The sequence below is a fragment of the Palaemon carinicauda genome, chromosome 4, assembly GCF_036898095.1.
Source record: "Palaemon carinicauda isolate YSFRI2023 chromosome 4, ASM3689809v2, whole genome shotgun sequence".
NCBI classification, from domain to species: domain Eukaryota; kingdom Metazoa; phylum Arthropoda; class Malacostraca; order Decapoda; family Palaemonidae; genus Palaemon; species Palaemon carinicauda.
In genome coordinates, this window is record NC_090728.1 from 70607833 (window position 1) to 70625332 (window position 17500).

A 17500-nucleotide genomic window follows, 5' to 3' on the forward strand; every position below is an offset into this window, starting at 1 on the left:
GCATATCAAATATTCATTGATGGAAATTTCTCAACGCCACCAATAAGAGACGGTCCCAAATTCTTTCTCAAGATTTGATTCGGACACTAACATCAGATTGAGAGGTTCAATCTTTCTTCCAGAATTTTCTTGATGTTTTTTTTGAGAAAATACTCAAATATTAGCAATGTGGTTTCCAAAAGCAATGTAACAGTGCAAACTACAGTACTTTAGCTGTATGGTATTTAATCTAAAAATCACAAATGCCACAAATAAAGGAAAGGAGGAAGATTCTTCTTCTACATTTCCTTTCGGCCAAAGATCTTAATTCTATCCCGACATAGCAAGAGATTTCTGTTATCATCATCATCATCTCCTCCACGCGTATTGACGCAAAGGAACTCTTGTTAAATTTAGTCAATTATCTTAATCTTGAGCTTTGAAACCAATACTTCTCCATTCATCATCTCTTACTTTGCGTTTCATAGTCCTCAGTCTGGGTCTTCCAATTCTTCTAGTACCTTGTGAAGCCCAGTTGAAAGTTTGGTGAACCAATCTCTCTTGGAGAGTGCGAAAAACCTGCCCAAACCCTCTCCATCTACCACTCAACATTATCTCATTCACATATATCACTAGTAATCGCTCTTATAGTTTCGTTTCTAATTTTTCCTGCCATTTAACTCCCTATATTTTTCTGAGGACTTTGTTCTCAAACCTATCTTTGACTATTGAATGTTGTACTGCTTATAACAACATCAATGTTCAGTAAACTGAATTAAAAGACTACTAGTCTGTACCAGGGTTAGACTTACCTTTTAAACTTCTCTGTTAGTTGAGAGAGAGAGAGAGAGAGAGAGAGAGAGAGAGAGAGAGAGAGAGAGAGGGGTCATAGTGTAATTAAAAGGTTTCACCACACAGGTATGCAACACCAGACAGACAGAAATGTGTCTGTTTTCTTACTACGTGGCTTCATTAAAAAATTAGCTCGCAGACTAAAGTTAGTATATTTTCCTTATCAGAATATAGATGGATATAAAGATAGATGTATAGATATATCTAGATATATCTAGATATATATTCATATATATTCATATAGATATATATATATATATATATATATATATATAAATATTATATAAATATATATTCATATATATAAATATATATTCATATATATATATAAATATATATTCATATATATATATATATATATATATATCTAGATATATATACTGTACATATATATACACATATACACATGATATATATTATACACATATATATATATATATATATATATATATATAGATAGATAGATACGTGATATATATATATTATATATTATATATATATATATATATATATATATAATATATATATATAATATATATATATCACATACATACATATACCAAGGCACTTCCCCAATTTTGGGGGGTAGCCGACATCAACAAATGAAACAAAAACAAAAAGGGGTCCTCAACTCTCTACGTCCCTCCAGCCTAACAAGGGACTCAACCGAGTTCAGATGGTACTGCTAGTGTGCCACAGCCCACCCTCCCACATTATCCACCACAGATGAAGCTTCATAATGCTGAATCCCCTACTGCTGCTACCTTCGCGGTCATCTAAGGCATCGGAGGCAGCTGCAGGGCCTTCCGGAACTGCGTCACAATCGCTCGCCATTCATTCCTATTTCTAGCACGCTCATATAAGGGACCCAGAGGGTAAAAGCTATTTGCTACCTAAACTTCATAGGATATTTTGTAAAATGTTACAGTATAAAAGTACAGAAATTGAGTCACTCCTACAAACCTGTCAAGCTTAATGGCAAAACTGATGTAACCTTTGACATACTAGCAAACTGTAACCCATTGTTGTTTCGATTCAAATTTTCAAAATCAGACATTTACAAATATCAGACCCAAGCATAAACGACAATCAACCACCATATTGAAATGTGTGACTAAGGGCAGCTCTCTGAAGAAAAATAATTAAATGTCACCTATCACTTATACATGTTTGGGAATTCAAAAAAGGTTACGTAAGTCAACTAGACTTGCCAATAGATCAAGGTCACGAGAAAAACTCTATAGCCGGCAAGAATTTTATATTACATGTAAGCTATCTTAAATTCTTGATTATCTTTATAGCAGTTTTTTAACAAATTTTACGGGATACTAAACTAAAAATTAACCCATTCAATCTAAATAACTGGACAAATTTCATTTTTAAAACAGAAATCATGAAATCAACATAGATGTGAGAGAGTATCTTGGCTGCCAGCCCAAACAGCTGATATTTTACCGGTACACAATGCCAAGGGTCTTCCACAGGTTGCAGTCAGTCTTGTGCATTATTGCATACCACAAGCCAAAGTATCAACAACACCAATAATAATACTCATAATAGTCATTAAGAAAAACAAAATAAATTAACTACAGCTGTATGAATTAAAAAGTTACCTCAAAATAAAATCACAATCACTTCATATTCAAATTCTAGACCCGTTCCCCTATCCGAAATGTTCGATACATGACAAAAATCTTAATATTCAAGTTGGGAGATAAAGTATTGCTGACCCTGACTGGACGAACTCACATGCTGCCAATCAATCTAGCCTGCAGTGTAGTGTGAGAGACACCCGTGCACGGTGCACCTCGCCTCACTCAAGTTTTGGTGCACTATACTGAGTATTACTCGAGGATCTTTGCAGCGGCCATTCAGCTCCAAGCTGTATCTAGCGTTTATAATTTACCTCCGTTCCCGCTTCCTTTGTACCAAGCTGCAACCCAAAATCTCATGTATTGGTTCACAATACGACTGTGGGTTCGCCTCTTATATATCTAAGCTATATGGATTCCCCAACCCCAGAGAAGGGACATAAAGTTCAAACCCAAAAGTCTACCAACTCATCCACTGACAATCTAAACGATAATGAAATTCGAGAGAGAGAGAGAGAGAGAGAGAGAGAGAGAGAGAGAGAGAGAGATGGTAAGTGCCAAAGAGGGAGGTGGGACATTGCTGTAACTTTGCCCATATTCTGGCAATCTTCCACCAAATGTTTCCTTTGCCCTTATACGTTCCACTTGCCCTTCTCTCACACGCATTCATAATTAGGAAATATGGCTCAATGAAATGTCTAAGCACAATATCTTAACAGCAGCCAATCTATTCCGTAATAACGACCGATACAATAAGAATCTCCTTGGGGATTCTGATGCAGAATTATCACTTGGAACCAAACTGACTTATCAAGGTAGGATTTTTAATAGAAGGCTTATAAAAAAGAAAAAAAAATATGCAACTGTTAATTTAAAAAAATAATAATAATAAGGGAGCAGAATAAAAACTTAATCTTATCTTTAACAGCGTAAAATCGATTCCCATTTTGTCTTCACATTTTCATAGAAATTTAGAACTAGGGCCAATTCACAAATAACGTCAGAGACTACACAGTATAATAGAAGTTGCCAAAAATTTGCTATTTAAATTTGCTATCAAACTAATCCACTATCGCATAACGAGCGTAAGAAATGTCACTCCCAAATACCACTCTCCCCTTCGCAGTTCAAGGACAAAATTTCACTTTCGATCATTAATGTAGTCTAACCACGCACTGATTAACAAACTTATCATTTCCTGAGGCAAAACATGTGCAACTAATTTCGATCATGATAAAACTCTCAAACTACATCAACATAGTTCCAAATCTATTAAGTGTCTAAACTCTATTAAAAACAGTACAACAGGAAATATGAGCCTTTCTTGTCCTGTGGGAGAGGAAATTCTCGATAGGTTAATCTCGACAATTTCCAAGTCGGACGATTCTATTCTAATTGTAGGACAACTTTTTCCATAATTTTCCATTTGAATTCTCACAAATATAACAAATTAACTTCCAATTCGTCAAGTATAGCAACGATTAGGATGCTTCAATGGTTATCCGGTATCTAAGATACGCATAAGTTTTAAAAATAAATTAAAAAAAGACTACAAATTCGAAGGTTAATTCAGAACAAACTAACAATAACCCGAGGGCATCTTTTCTTGTCAATTTCACTTTCTATTTTGGTGATCCTTAAACCCAAGATTCTCCTGATCTGAGTTACAGGTTTACTTCAAAACACATCTAAAAAGCACAGTTTATAAGAAAAAAAAAATTGAAAATTATGTTCCACTTCGATAGTCAGTTTACGCCCATATTCATGGTCACTTTCATGTTTCTTTCCTTTTTAATCAGGTCAGCAGGTTAAGAAACTTTAAACATTCAAGTTACCAGCAGCATACAAATAGATCTCTCTCTCTCTCTCTCTCTCTCTCTCTCTCTCTCTCTCTCTCTCTCTCTCGTGTGTGAACCAACTTGCATGATGACTACTCAAATCTCAAGAGACTTTCGGTTGTGATAAAAAAAAAACCCAAATGGTAACGTAAAGAGGGACACAGAGCCTTTATATACATCCAGTCCCTAATACAGCGATGCATAAAAGAACAGAGGGCATCACTATGACGTCACATGCTAAAGCTGTGACCAACATCCCTCTGTGATACTGGGAGCAAAAATCGAATCGACGCTACACTTATTACAATTGAACTTATTAGAAATTTGGAAATTCTCCTGGCAAAGTGTCTAACCTAAAATACCATTCAAAACTAATTTTACTCCGACAGAGAAAATTATCCCATACTAAAAGGTAATAAAATATATTGAAAAAAAATCTGTGAGAAATAGCCACTCAATACAACCACTTCGAGTGAATATCAGCCATATTCAAGTTGAAAGTGAAAATTTTCAAGGTAATAAGGTTATCTGGCAGATCCTACTGTGTTGTAGAACGCAATTCTTATTGGACACCTTTGCATCTTCGTAGAGATAGGAGATCACTAGACGGAGGAGAATTTAATGTGTTGGCTCAATGAGTGATAGCACAATCTCAGTTACAAATTTCCAGAGGGAAAAGGGACAACACTACATCTTGTAGCCTACTTCGTATCATTCGAGTCGATAATTATACTAATACAACAGTACCAATCTCTCAAATATCAAAATATAGTCTACAATATTTGAGAATTCTATCAAATAGCTAAAAGGCCTTTTGTTAGGTGTGCTCATATTCCGAATCCATAACACCCACCACCAGATTTACAATTAAGTTTTGAATATGCATTTCGGGATGAAGGTTGTCAGATAACGCACGTTAAGATCCTTTTTTTATTTCATTTTTATTCTTGATACGAGTTCAGTTTCCCGCGTTCCACCATCATTTAAAAGCACTAGGAACGATTCACTTTTACTAAAGAAATTTGCCAGGAATTCGGCCAAATCAAATTTCTGTTACCTTTCCTAGAAAAATTAAGAATTCCAGTGAACAACGTCTACAGCAGTATTTTAACAAATAAATACTATGACCAGAGAAAATGTAAAAGATAAAAAGTATCAAAAATCACTTCAACAGTAAATTGTGGTATGATCGAAATGTTTATTACAATATTTGCCTTAGAACCCCAGTCCCAACAACTAAACTGTAAGGCCAGTTTACTTCATGTTAAGTAACATGTGGCACTTTATAAAGATTGAATGAAAGACAGCATGATTATTTGCTACCCATATTTACATGGACAATATAGTACCTATTGGAAAGTCCGTATGAAGCAAAGCAAGTTGTTTTTCTTCATTAACTACAATATATTCATATCATGCAGTCACACTTATGCTTACGTATATTGAATTAGATACGGCAACCTCCAAAATTATGGGTTATAAGATTACCAAACACACTATAGAAATTTTCAGTTACTGTCATTTCAAAGGCGAGGGAGAAAGCCTCTCCCTTGATCATGTGAAGAACCTCATCAGTATGGTGTCTTGCCCACGTCACGCGCATAAGCAATCACAACAGAATATTAAGTGCGCTCTCTCTCTCTCTCTCTCTCTCTCTCTCTCTCTCTCTCTCTCTCTCTCTCTCTCTCTCTCTCTCTCTCTCTCTTTCAATATATATAGAGAACGAGGGACTGCAATGATTACTTAGCACCGACTCGTGACTGGAGAACGAGTGACGAGAGAGAGACGAGGCTTTCTTTCATTGTAGGTTCTGTCCATACATCATCACCATTATCATTAGTAAGCGCTAAACTTGCAACCCTAAATGGAGGCGCATAATAAGAAAATTCTAACGGCTCTAACAAGGAATGCAGTTCACATGGGAACAAATCACACTAGAATAAACAATATAAGAAATTTAGAGAAAATAAAGCTGAAACTCAAATCATGAAGCGAGACTTGTGAACGTGCTCAACAAAAAGGATTGGCGCGCAGTCTGAACCTTGGAAGTTCCAGTGCTTCAACTACGACAGCGAAAATGCTCATAATCATTTGGTCAAAGCTAGAACAAACCGGCTGGAGGTAATGACCATTACAAATTAGCGTATAACGTAATACGTTGTGAATGGTGTATTTTGTAAAGATCTGAAAGCAAAGGATGGTCATAAAGAAAATTTGTCTACAACATGAACTAGAGCTAATCGTGAGATTTACGTAACCTAAGTTTTTATCCAAGATGAGAGTTGAATAACAACAAACATTGGAACAAAATTCAAACTATGGTAGAAGAAAAAATAAAGCTTCAAGATACACTAACTCTAAAATACAGACCAGTGTTTCTTAAAAGCAAATTTGTAGTAGAAAATTCTAGTCAATAAATTACAAGGGATTACAGTTAGGTAATGAAACTGATATCGACATGATTTTGGTGGGGATTGAATAGCCTGTCTAGGACCTGATATTGTGTCTCCGCAATTTGTTCCAGGAATAGTTTTTTTTTTTTTTAAATATCTTATTCGTTCATGATTATCACAATAGGCTTAAATTATTTCTAACCATCCTGGACTAAATCCTCATACACACCTATGTGAATTGGTGCAATTTTCTTTCTTATGACTTTAAAGAAATTTCATGGTATCGTAAATGGATATAAAAATAGCCCTTAACTGCATTGTTTTAATGTCACGATGCATTCGGTAAAACTAATTATGCTATTCACACAATCTTTTTTCGCAATTAATGGTTATTTCCAGAAAAAAAATAATTTGAGTTATCTAATAACCCAATTTCAGATTGGCCATTTGAACATTAAATAAAACAAAAATTCAAATGTCGGAAGCCCCACCAAAATGCTACAGCCAATCGAGCATTAGAGAATGCGTACGCTTATTCAAAAATACTTGGCAAAGCTATGTTAGCAAAGCGGTCTTGTTGGCCGCTTGATCCCTCGGCAAAACTGCAGAAGCAAACAATTAAGCTATACTTTCACTTTGACCTATTATAATCAACCGATTTGTAACATATCAAATGGTTCAATAATGCTTAAAAGAACATTACCCAATTAAGATGCACAAGTCTAATAATCATTAATATATTTCCTTGCTTTGTTCAAACGTTTGAATATTAATCTTCGAAATCGCCTAGATTCCTTCGAGCTTTACATACTGTATATCCCCACTAGCCAAAATAAACTATGCCAAAACGTCCAACCGATCAAATAATAAACTAAATGAAGCCAAATGTTTTGTTCTTTCACAATTCAGATTTTTCGTACTCAATCTGTCAACTCTTACCTTCTTGAAACACCACCGGAAGAAGACCTTGAAACCTCACTTAACCTAGATTAAACTCCGTAAGCCCAGCAAGTCAACAGAGGACTATTCCATTCTGTAGCTTATCAGAAAATTTTACTGTCCACTCAAGACGTCGCTGGGGTAATGGATCGTCTGGAATAAGACTGTTAGCGAAAATTTCTATTCTTGTTTCAATGGCCTTTCCCAATAACTACCATTATTCCAATAACCGTTATCGTCGGCATAACTTCTGCTCTATTCAAACATCTTCCTTATTAAGCTTAATACACTTCCCATCTATATTCCAGATCGCAACCCAGCCTCCATACTTAAAAGGTATTTACTGTAGGTTTCTGTTGATTACGTTCAACAGAAGATTATGCCACCAACTTCTTTGTATGCTACATTTAACAGCTTGAAAACCATAAATATTGTTTTCTTTGCACTTGACTGGTTCAATGAACTTGAAAGTTGTCTTGGAAAGTCCAATTGCTTTGGTGAAGTTCTGTGGCGCCATCAACGTCGAGGATGACAAAATAGTTCGAATTAATAAAAATGCTTTTCGTACATCAGAAATTTTGCTTCGATAAACCAAGGTTTTCCTGGTTTCATTTTTAAACTTAAAAAAAAAAAAAAAAAAAAAAAATTTATACAGAGCTAGAGACAAGACCAAGTGAAGGCAATTGACAGCCCATGTCGAGGAAATGACACCTATATAGAATAAACTTAACTATCCCAGTTAAAGGGACTTATTTTTGTCCCAGACTTACACCTATTCCTCTCTTCACCGCAAGATGATCTCGTTGCCTCACTGTCGGGCCTAAATTACAATCACAAAAATTTACCAAGTACAATAATTGTTTGGTCTCAGGAAATCTCATCATAATCCACCCCACCCCTCCCCCTTCCGGAGAACTACATACCCCTAATTCTGTTGAGATCAGCGATCCGTCGATTGCTCGCCCAAATACCTTCCATTTACAAGTTCTGAATTCAGCAGCTGCTGACATTTCCCAACTTTCTTCCTGTTCCTTATCAGTCAGTCATGAGCTGCATAATCTAATCAAGATACGCAACACAATGGTATCTATGTAAACAAAGACCAGTCTCGCTTCGTTGCCAAAAGAATGCAGGAAAAGAAACGTGCTTCAGACACAGGAACAAGTCTGACTCTGGTCCTCAGGCACAGGTTGTAACAACCAATATTCTTATAAAGGATTAACAATTTGTTATGAGAAAATTGAACATTAATAATTAAACACCCACTACCATCAACCAAAAATCCTCTACATTGTATGTAGTACTGAAAACGCAAGTGCATCTACCCACCACCTCCACAAGCATAACATTTATCCGCAATGCAACAGAACCTACAGTATATCGATCGTTATATGAAAACGGAAGAAAAAATTTGACATGTAATAATGCAACCATCCCAAACCTAATTTCGTCTATATGATTTATAATGGTATAGAATGTCATTAGGTAGGGAATCTTTCTTCAGTAACAAATATGAGAGCTTAGTTAATACAGCAACATTCATAAAGATTTAGAAAAAAAAAAGAATTTCCTAAAATTTTAATACTAACGAATTCTCCACGGTTTTCAACAAACAACCATCTGCTATTATTGCTAAATGACCTTCAAAATGAAGATCAATCCTTTCAGTAAAGGCCATTTAAATATACAAAGAATATACTGTAATTAAAAGAAATTTCTTTCATCTAAGCTAGCATTTTTACCACCTTTGTCTCTTAAAATACCTCACCTTTTCGTGTCTAATTCCCTCTGCATTGAGATCTTAGACCAAAGGTAACATTCTTTTTATGCTCAGGTACTTCTGCCCAACCAGAGTGAATTTAACATTAGAAAGGTATTAGGAGGATTATTTGAATACATTAAAACCAAGAGTGTTAAGAGATACAATTATCATAAAACTGCAGTGTTACAAACTTACCAATCAACTATAACCTGGACTGATAATTTATCTAATAATAGATGGAGGCGATTTATAAGTAGTAAACTCGCTTAACTTTATATAAAAAGTCTACAAGAATGTTCTATACCAACAGATTGGGAAAAAAAAATTCACCATTATACAAAAAGGAAGACAAAAGACCTGAAAAATTACCGCCTAATAATTTTAATCTCATTAATATATAAAATTTTTACAAAGATCATATTAGACCAAACAGAAAGACAGCTAGACTTTAATCAACCAAGACAGCAGGTAGGCTTTTGAAGCGGGTATTCAACAACTGACCATATACATGTAATTTACCAGCTGATGACAAAATCAACAGAGTATGATAAACCACTACGTCTGTATTTATAGACTATGAGAAGGCTTTTGATTCTGTCAAAACTTCAGCAGCAATGAAAGCGTTTCAAGACAAAGAATAGATGAATCTTATGGTAGAACACTTAAGAAGCTATACGGAAAGTTCAGGAATCCTAAAACTACATAAAGATAGCGAGAACATTCCAATTAAGAAAGGAATTAGACAGGGAAACCCCATCGCTCCTAAATTATTCAGCGTGCCTAGTAGTAGTTTTCAAGAATTTAGATTAGGAAAAAGTAGGAATTAACATTAAGATTTGCAGATGACAGTTCTATTTAGTGAATCATTGGATAAATTGCAAAAGAAGATAGAAAATTTGAATAAATAGAAAGCATAAATGTAGGACTGAAAATGAATAGGAGTAAACTAACAATGTTCCATGAAAATGAAAACAATAAATAAGGTGGTTATGGACAAACATCTAGAGATTTAGAAATATACATACTTACGACAGACAGTAAATGTTTCCCCAGGACATAAGACTAAATTTAAAAGGAATAGAATTGGATGGGGAGATTTTGGTCAAGAAAAAAAAAATTATGAAAATAAAATGTCACTTTCTCTAAAAAGAAAAGTATCTAATGAGATGGTCCTACCAGTATTAACTTATGAATCAGAAACTTGGAGTCTTTTAAGCCTTAGAACATAAGCTACTAACGACTCAAAGAGATAGGGAAAGAATAATGATGGGAATAACACTAAGAGACAGAAAAAGAGCTACATGGATATGAAAGCAAACTACAGGATATTCTAACTACTTGTAAGAAAAAGAAATGGCCGTGGGCAGGACATATAATGAGAATGACAGATAATAGATGTATATTAAGAGCAGAATGCGTCCCTGGTGATTGTAAAATGACGAGGAAGGAAGAGAAGATGATGGATGGACGAACTAAGAAAGATTGCGGGCGTGGACTAGCACAGAAAGGCCACAAACAGACGCAAGTGGAATGACATGCCTGAGGCCTTTGTTCTGCAGTGGACTATTAACGGCTGATGATGATATACAATTATGTACATAATATAATATAGTAGTGTGTATATATATATATATGTGTGTGTGTGTAATCACAATAATATACTGTATATATACAACATATATATTCAAATAAGCCATAAATCCCTCCTAATATCGGATTCTCTCTGCCTCGCGAACAGAGACCCAAGGGTATATACACAAACTGATAAACATGTATATTTATATATATATATATATATATATATATATATATATATATATATATATATATATACATAAATACATACACATTATACATAACTAGTGCATGTTACCAGTCAAAAATTCTAAATATAAAGATATGCACACCCCCCCCCCCCACACACCCTGCTCTCCAGCTGGGTCGGGATGCCAGATAACTCATAATTAATCAATCAATCAATCTCAGCTGGGTGTGACTACTCACTGTCCCTTACCGGAGGGACGGAAAGAATTTAGCGTGACCGGAAAGAAATATAATTATACATAAATACATATATACATATATATATATATTATACATATATATATACATATATACATATATATATATATACATATATACATATATACATATATATACATAATATATATATATATATATATATATAGAGAGAGAGAGAGAGAGAGAGAGAGAGAGAGAGAGAGAGAGAGAGAGAGAGAGAGAGAGACGCTCTATATTACATAGGGAGATGCACATAAGTAACATATATATACGGTACTTACCAGTAACATATATACATGTGTATTTTACAATGTAAAAGTGTGTGTGTATATATATAAATAATACAATAATATATATATATATATATATATATAAATTATACATATATATATAAATATACATATATATAAATATAATATGTGTGTGTATAGCAGGCATCACCAAAAATCACAAAAGGTGATTATAAAGGCAGAATAAGCGGCAAAGGTAACTTTCCTAGACTAATAGAGAACTTATAATTGGGTATTATTGTATGATTACACATTATGTAATCTATTGAGCAGTAAGCCAGAGTCACTTATATCATCAGAGGCAAGAAAAGATATAAATATACTAAATTAAAATGAATTGGTTTCACCTTAAATTTTATTCCATACTGAAAACATCGCTAGTAGTTCTTACACATTTTTCAATCATTAATATGTAACGCAGTGATTATTACATTTCAAAAGATCAAGAAATTTTCCTAATTTCCTTTATCTAAAACAATCAGGAATAGAATATTATTCTCTATTCAAATAACTCGTGCAATGTAGCACTTGAAGTTTTATCAAAGGATTATCTATAGTTCTATACAAAGATAAGGTGGGTACAAATCACGACTTTGTCACCTATTGATAAGCAAGGCTTGTGAAGCAGCCAGCTGCTGAATGTCAAATTACATTTACAATACAAAGATACAGTAATTAACTACAAAGAAATACACGCAAGAGATATTCCATTCAAAACTCGATTTCATAACGTCCAGATCTTTTAGTGAAATTCCGTAGCAGACTCTTAATGATTCAATGATCATATTCAACTACTGAATTATCACGCATCATGAATTTATACCACATTAGCCTTATGCACCAATAATGACAGCCCTTAAAAAAAAGAGAGAGAAGTGAGCATTACCTGGACCTCAGTCCCATTCGACGATACAAAATCTTTGGTAATGAGAAGGCGAAAAGCAGTTATATGCTACAGAAATTCTATGGTCAAGATGAAAGGTTATTCAAATACTCAAAGAGGCACCTGACAAACCATACGACGATTACTGTAATATTACTCAAGAATCGCTTTGAAACTAAAACAAACATGAATAAAAATTCTCCTTAATTCACTTTAAGGGAAGTTTGTCGTATACATTCTTCGGTATTTAAGAGTATCACACAGCGTATTCTCTATTATTTGTCAAATCCTCATTATCGAAGCCCTTGGAAAAAAAAGCCTTATCTTCAGTCTCTCGATTGTCTGTGTAGTGAGAACTTCTCGTCTAGTTTTGGAACTGCCTATTTGAAAGCTCTAGAACCTACTGTAAAGTTACATCTTGGCTCCCTCCAAAAACCAGGAATCATCTGTAACTATTCTCGTGTCGACACGATTCGTTGGCTGCACGATATGTAACAATTCTCAGATAAACCTGGACGTCCAGTTCTGGTGCCTTTAACAGATATTTATTGTACATATATTTGAGTCTAATCTAGCTTTAATGGGCAGCCAGAGCAATGCAACGAGTAGTATAGACGTAATCATTTATCGGAGCCAGACACCTCTTATCAGTTTTGCTCCTCTGTTCATTATGTTTCGTAATCTCTTAAGCTGCACTTACAGTAGATTGTAGTACTTTTGATAAACTAAGAGTATAGATAAAAAAAGAATAAGATTGGCCCTGGTACATTTCCTGTGGTACTCTTCTACTTATGGTTCACGTGATAACCGAGTTTCCAACCCGTACACAGCTTCTTTTCAATACCAATAGACCGTAAATCATTAAGAATCAGTTTATGCACAACTGTATCAAAAGCAGCACGAAGATAGAGTAATATCAAGCAAGATCATTGGCTTCGTAAAATATAACCGTCACTAAGCTGACTAGTTGTCTAGTAATGTTTTGACTCTTTTAGAATGACTAATTAGTTGTTCAAGAATTACATATTCTATTTGAAATAAATGATAGATTCGCAATAGGTCAGTATGAACTTGAATCCTGGTCATCTAGAGAAATTTTTGGAAACGCTGTATCTTTAGTCACTTTCTCAGATTTAGGAATCTTCATTCATCAATACTATTATTTACTATTCTTGTAATTACGTCGACAGACTTGAAAAGTTTTTACTCCAATTACTTCGAATATTGGCATTGGATCAATCGAATAGATTGATTTTTTGCACCATTAATAATCCGGATGACCCCATCTTTTGTTATATTATTTAATCACGTTAACCTTATCTGTATATGTAGAGCACCTATCTGATATGGAATATCTGTAAAAGACCCAATTATAATCTCTATTTTGTTTTCAAATAATTTTAGAAATTTATCAGCTAGTTCTTAGTCACTATACCCATCAAGGAGCCTTTTTGCTTTTACATTTCCCATACACCATTTAGGAGACCATACAACTTATCCATATCTGTTGCTGCTTCGTGGTTTCTTTCATATAGTATTCCGTTTTTGGCCTCCTCTCTCGCCCGTTGAACACTCATCTATTCCTAACAATAATATTTTCCATCATTGGGAAAATGCTATTATATTAATTTTGGTTCACCCTATTACATATAATTACAGGGTAGCACAGAGCCTAACAGACGTTGGTTGCCATGACTACTGGGAGTATTGATAATTTATTTTCTTTGTAACTTCATCCATAAATAAACAGCTTTATTTCTTTAGCACTAGGAGTTTCATTAATGGCAGTCTAAACGTTATATGCACGTGCACTCGAGAAACAGTGCACGTCTCTTCCACATTACTACCAGATACAACATAATTTATTCCATCACTTAAAACCAGGTCCAACGCATGGCCAGTTAAAGTTGTAGCACAATCATCGTTATCAACCAGTTGATAAGATTCCAATAATCACTAAAATCTGAAACATCATGATTTGATACGTTATTCATTTAAAGACTGAAATGTCAACAAATAACTTCGTTTTTTTTTCCCATTTTAACCATCTCAATGAGCATACTGAATTCAAGAGATATTTGTATTCGTTCTGGGTTTATAAACTATTACGATAGATATTGTTTTTGTTTGTAAAGTTTATTTCCATATATTCAAACCTTGTTAAGCGTTCTTTTTATCCTCTTGAGATTAGAATAGGTTATGAGTACGAAGAGCCCAACCCCCGTAACATGCCCTCTCTCTGAAAATAAAAGGATGTACTGTGTGTATTAGGGGTCATTTCAGATATCTTAGCGTTGTCGAAGCTATTTAGCTGTTTCACATAATGCTAAGAGGTTGAAACATTTCTCATTTATCAATTCTCTAAATCTAATTATCTTATTATCAACAGACTGAATATTTACATAGCCGTCATTTATGACGGCTTTAGTATCGATGATCCGTATTTTCTGCTGGTCTCGTTAATTCCAAATCTAAAGCTTAGGAATTTCTTGATTTCACTTTATGATCATTTGGATTTCTCAACTTGGTGCAATTTATACATTTTACCAGTCGAGAGTTACATTCCTCTGTGTTATGACTTCCTGCACATTTCCCACACACTTTATCATCAGCCTTAAACTCAAGTCTTTTCAAAATGACAGTGGGAGGAGGTGACCGCAGGGTACCTATCACGTATGTTATACGTACACCATCGTAACATAACTTTGTCGTCATTATTATGAATAGTCCTCCGAACTTCAGGATCACATTCCTCACCAGTGTTAGGGGATGTACGACAATCAAACATCTAAAACTAAGCGAAAATAACTAAGTTTATGTTGGAAATAAAAACAACTTCAGAAACTTGGCCGATATACAAATAGCAACTCTGCTCCGATATCAATCCCTAAGTATCTCTTGACTGCAACTTTTTCTTCAATGGCCAAATAAATAGTGTGGGAAAACTGCTGGATATCATCTTTGAAACATTGCTTTTATGAACAAGTACTTGGATAAACATTTTGTAAAGAAACTTGAGATAAAATGTGTTATTAACAGGATTGACTACTGTAACTCCCTCTACCACAATTTACCAAAGTGCAACTTAAGAAATTAGAAAAAAAAAAAAGACTGATGAAAGTTGTCCCATTCGGTGTAACACTGGCTGCATATTAGAGCAAGCATTGACTTTAAAATGTGTACAATAACCCATCAAGTTATCATAGTTATCATAACCGGATTTCCAAAATATTTAAGAGAATTACAACATACTGTGCACCCACCAAATCGTGTTGACTGAAGAAGAGCTACAGATGGTTTCAAATTATTGGAACCTAGATATATGTCTACTGTAGGTTCTAGATCTTTTAAATATGCGGCCCCAAGACTATACAAGCAGCTCCCACTGGACATCCGAAAGATTGAACATATGAAGGGTTTCAAGAGGAAACTGAAGTCTTTGTTTTCTGAGTGCTTTGATAAAGTGAATTTGACATCAACTAGCAATATGCGGTGTAAAATGCTGAATGTCTTGGAATGTATACGATAAAATGACTGTGAAGGTCCTATAGAAAGTAGGGTTCCCCTACAGTATATGACCAGTAAAAAGTAAGCATGAAGTGGGTAGTTTTACCCGCTGCACTTTCTTGAAAAACACCTATTATCTCCTCTACATTTTGCATCTGATCCTAACAACGATACTTACGAATCAAAGCATTAACTACATCGTCTTCCCACTGAATATATTGCGTATAATTATTTGAAGTTTTAGTTTTATTTCTCATTTCGTTGTCAGCATCGATGGTTTGAATTCTATTTACTGCTTCGTCTCTAATCCTGTCGCCATCAAACTTTACATTTACTTTTGAAATTGATCTAATATTGATAATTGGTATATCAGAGGTTTTTTCTTTTTTTTTTCAACTTATTTTTCCGTCGGTGATTTTAGCCTATGTTTGTGTTGATTTGATTTACTAATAGATTTTTGTTCAACTTTACAACAAATGTTATTTTCTAATTTTTGGAGGTCATCAGTATTTGAGCATCAACAAAATTTGAAATTTTTCGCTAGATTATCAACGTTCTCAGTAAGATTATCAACTTTTGGGTCAGTAGCCAGAGTAGAATCCAATGAGTCAACGGTGACAGTCTAAATGTTGTTTTCCCATTCAACAATTCTTTCTTCATGTTCGCCTATTGTGAAATTTCTCTACTGTAGGTCTTCCTCCAATATTGAGATTTTCATTCCCACAGATTCCTGTGATTTAACTGCAATTTTAAGTTTTATCTACACACTCAGGACAGAGCTATTTCATTTTCTCTAAATTTGCATCATTGGTGTTCGTATCTATACAGGCACTTCTTGAGGTAGTAACTTGTACAAAATTCGCATCCTATCCAATCTTTGCTCTTGCCCTTTGCAAATCTACACGAGGGCCGTAACATTAATCTAACTTTATCATAAGCTTGGCAAAGCCACAGAGGTAGTTAGGGTCAAGACAGAAGATGCCAAAACTTTGAATGTCAATCATATGACTGAGTTACTGGCATTCTTTGTCAAATAGTAAAAATGGTCACGGCATTAGCTCAACACGAAAAAATCTAATTTTAAACGTAATGCCCGAATTAAAAACGAATTACATTAAAGCAGGTTTAAATAACTTTATCAAAGATATCCGATTCTAAATGGCAGTTTGAAAAGTGAACACGAAAACTGCCCAGAATCATAGGGTAAAAATTTATTTTTTTTTATTTATCAAGACTACTTTCTCATCAAAAGAGGGCTTTCCTTGGCGGCACAAACACAATATCAGTGTTTGAATTATGGCTAGCTATATCAAAGTTGAAATTACATAACAACAACAACAACAACAACAAATGACGTGGAGGGAGGAGTGGGAGAATCTTTAACCGGAAGGTCTATCCGGAATGAACTGGCGTTTCGTCCTTTAAAAAGAAAACCACGTGAAG

General features: G+C 34.5%; 2 protein-coding genes across 5 annotated transcripts in view; one reads left to right on the top strand and one right to left on the bottom strand.

The window, feature by feature from the left end:
* Men-b (Malic enzyme b) overlaps positions 1–17500 on the bottom strand; it is a 129860-nt gene that overhangs the window by 104418 nt on the left and 7942 nt on the right. The window contains exon 1 of one of the 4 annotated variants that reach the window (XM_068372357.1): positions 7594–7743. The exons of the other annotated variants lie outside the window; for them this stretch is intronic. The gene's annotated coding sequence lies outside the window, so the exon portion shown is untranslated. Of the gene's footprint in view, positions 1–7593; positions 7744–17500 lie in introns of those variants that run through there. 4 annotated transcript variants of the gene reach the window in all.
* The window catches only part of LOC137640007 (uncharacterized), an 88317-nt gene that overhangs the window by 37533 nt on the left and 33284 nt on the right, over positions 1–17500 (top strand). The gene's annotated exons all lie outside the window — the stretch shown is intronic.